General features: G+C 41.7%; 1 long non-coding RNA gene across 3 annotated transcripts; it reads right to left on the minus strand.

Annotated features, from left to right (window-relative positions):
• Window positions 1-348: 348 nt before the first annotated feature.
• LOC112268826 lies at window positions 349-2,379 on the minus strand. Of its 3 annotated transcripts, none has more exons than XR_002960314.1 (4): window positions 1,953-2,379; window positions 1,793-1,861; window positions 1,228-1,560; window positions 349-692 (listed from the first exon to the last, which is right to left on the minus strand). It is a non-coding gene; the product is annotated as an uncharacterized LOC112268826 (long non-coding RNA). The 3 variants fall into 3 exon arrangements; XR_002960313.1 differs by having other exon boundaries at window positions 349-702; XR_002960312.1 differs by lacking the exon at window positions 349-692 and having other exon boundaries at window positions 709-1,560.
• Between the last annotated feature and the right edge of the window lie 314 nt (window positions 2,380-2,693).

The following is a 2,693-nucleotide window of genomic DNA, read 5'->3' on the forward strand; positions in this document are numbered from 1 at the left end:
AAATTTGGTTCTATTTGGATTCACGGTTTAAGAAGAGTTGACAGATTACCGAAATGGACAAAATCTGTGTTAACTCTGCTTTATTGTGGTTCTACCCTCTCATGGTTGTTGAGATTACCGGTTGGTAATGTGTTGAGTGTGTTGTATATCTCCTGATGTTCTAGAAAACTCTTATATGTATTTTTTTCATGGTGGAAGTTGTGTGTACGGGTCGGTTCACAACTGTGGTTTTTACTCCTCATCTTGCGAAAGTTTTTCCATGGTAAATCAGTATGTTTCTTGTGCATATGATTGTGTTTATTCCGCTGCTTAATTGTTGGTGAAGATATTCTTAATGTTCATTACAAGTTGAAAGGAATTGTTGCATTGCTTTATTGCTGTCCAAGCCCTAATAAACTGATTCCTTCCTGTTTGCTTCCTTCAAATTGATAATCTCTAGTCACCTTGATAGAGGGAAGATATGTTGCTTTCTCCTCAGGCCCAACAACGTCCTCATCACATATCAAGAAATTAATGAGAGGCCCAACAACGTCCTCATCACATATCAAGGCTCCTGCATTGTGTCTAGCCGTGAACAACGAATCGCATGCACTACTTGCACTTTCCACATAAAGTAGATTATTCGGGGAGAGCTTCTCCATAACAGGATGGCCAAGGGAGGTAGAGCCTTGATAAAAAAACCCAGATGATCCCTGCGTGTTGCTGCGGAAACTCAGAACAATTTTTTTTTACCAAGAATGAAGTTAGAACAAAGGGAAAATGAGCATAAGACATAAATCATGATAAATATCATAAATTTGGTATGATAATATGTGATTGGAGAAACCCAATCCAGGTAGAAAGTGCATCGTCTGTACATGAGGTAAAAGGGCGCCTCATTATACAGTGAGTAAACAGAACACACATGAAGAAGATTAGAATAGATATGATTTCAAAGTACTCAGTGCAGCAGTAAGAAAACTGTTGAAATTCAACAATGCACAAAGCCGAGATCTCGTAAAGATAAATGTTCCATATATTAGAACAACAAAGACTACATATGTCATACGTGTAGAGCAGAAAACCAGAGAGTTTGACATACAAACACTTTCTCAATCTACACATATTTGGCATAAACTTATTAGGTGCTGAGGAGAGAACAAAGCATGACAGAACATGTAATAAAGGATTAACAAAAGGGAATCCAAAATTGTAAAACGGGGGCAAAAGAAGATTCTACTTCTGCACCTCAAAATTCTTCACTGCACATGCTTCTCTCTTCTCGTTGAATGAGAACCTGCTCAATCGTACAATATGTATGAGATGACAAAAAAAATGTTAACACCACAATGCAAATAGCATCACTGGCCAAAAGGAAGGACTTCATCCTAATGTATATATTAAAAATAAATTCAAGCTTGAGCCATATAGAACCGTAGAAGCACCAAACGGAGGTTAACTGGATCCAATTAAAGGAGTTGAAGATATATATTGCGGCTGTTCGATCAACACACAGTTTAGATGAGTGACTCCATGCACACAGGTGAGAGGATACTGTAGAACACCCCGCAAAGCCATAACCTGATGAGATACATACAGTGAGAGGCAGAACAACTCAATTCAATTAAGGAAATACATCGGTGGAGAAAATTGTGTGAGACTACAAAGCAGATAACAATAAACTCCAATGAAGGTGTTGCAAAATTCTGGTGCAAAAATCCTTTGAAGCAACTAAACCCCAGATGTATTAGCTCGAATCAGTTACTAATTATACAACAAATATGCATATACAACAAACATGCACATGACATACCGTCAGGACAGATTTCGCTGATATGGATGAAATCAATTGCACAGAAATCCGAGATAATTCTGCTTGCTGCTGCGTTCAAGCCTCAGAAACACAGACCAATTTTAGAAAGTGGCCTACAAATCCCTGGTAAAAATAAACCTAAGATGGGAAAATCCCAAACCTTGGAGTGGCTCCTGGAATCCGGCAGTTGTCGGCAGACGCAGGGGTGAGGAAGAACCACGTGGAAGAAAGGACTAAATAGAGCGACCGACCCAAAGTCCCCAAGAATTCAGGTGTGCTGGCTGCCGTTTTGGCTATACATGAGAGGGGAATGAAGGCTGCGGTTACTTAGCGAGGGCGGAGGTGCAGCGACGGAACAAAGCACATAATTGGGGGTGGTGGGACAATCACGGTTGGTTGGACCATAGCAGCCCGGAACGCGGGATGTAGGGCCGTTTCTCGATCCGGAAACTTCGATCCGAATCGTGGATCAGGTCGAGGCGCGGGACGTAAGGATCGACGTCTGGAACGCGACTCCTGATGTTCTCGATCCCAAATCAACGACACCAGGAGATAAGGCCCAGGAATCAAGCAATGTAATTAGGGAAGAGTAGCAATTTAGACCTGTTTCCTAATCATAGCTAGCCCGTTTCCTAATCATAGATGGAAACAAGCAATCTAATTAGGAAACTAGCAATCACGGCCCGTTTTCTAATCATGGCTAAAATCAAGTAATGTAATTACGCAAGCAATTAAGGCCCGATTCCTTATCGTTCCAGAGTCATCGTCCCCAAATCGTACAGGTCGCGTCCCTGCGATCGAACTGTCGATACACAGGTGTATACCCTGATCGATTCGTAGTTTTGGGCAACAGCGATTCTTGGCACGGCGTTCCCGTTCCTCGACTCGTTCGACCGGAAAA

This window comes from Brachypodium distachyon, chromosome 4 (genome assembly GCF_000005505.3).
Source record: "Brachypodium distachyon strain Bd21 chromosome 4, Brachypodium_distachyon_v3.0, whole genome shotgun sequence".
In the NCBI taxonomy this organism is placed as follows: Eukaryota; Viridiplantae; Streptophyta; class Magnoliopsida; order Poales; family Poaceae; genus Brachypodium; species Brachypodium distachyon.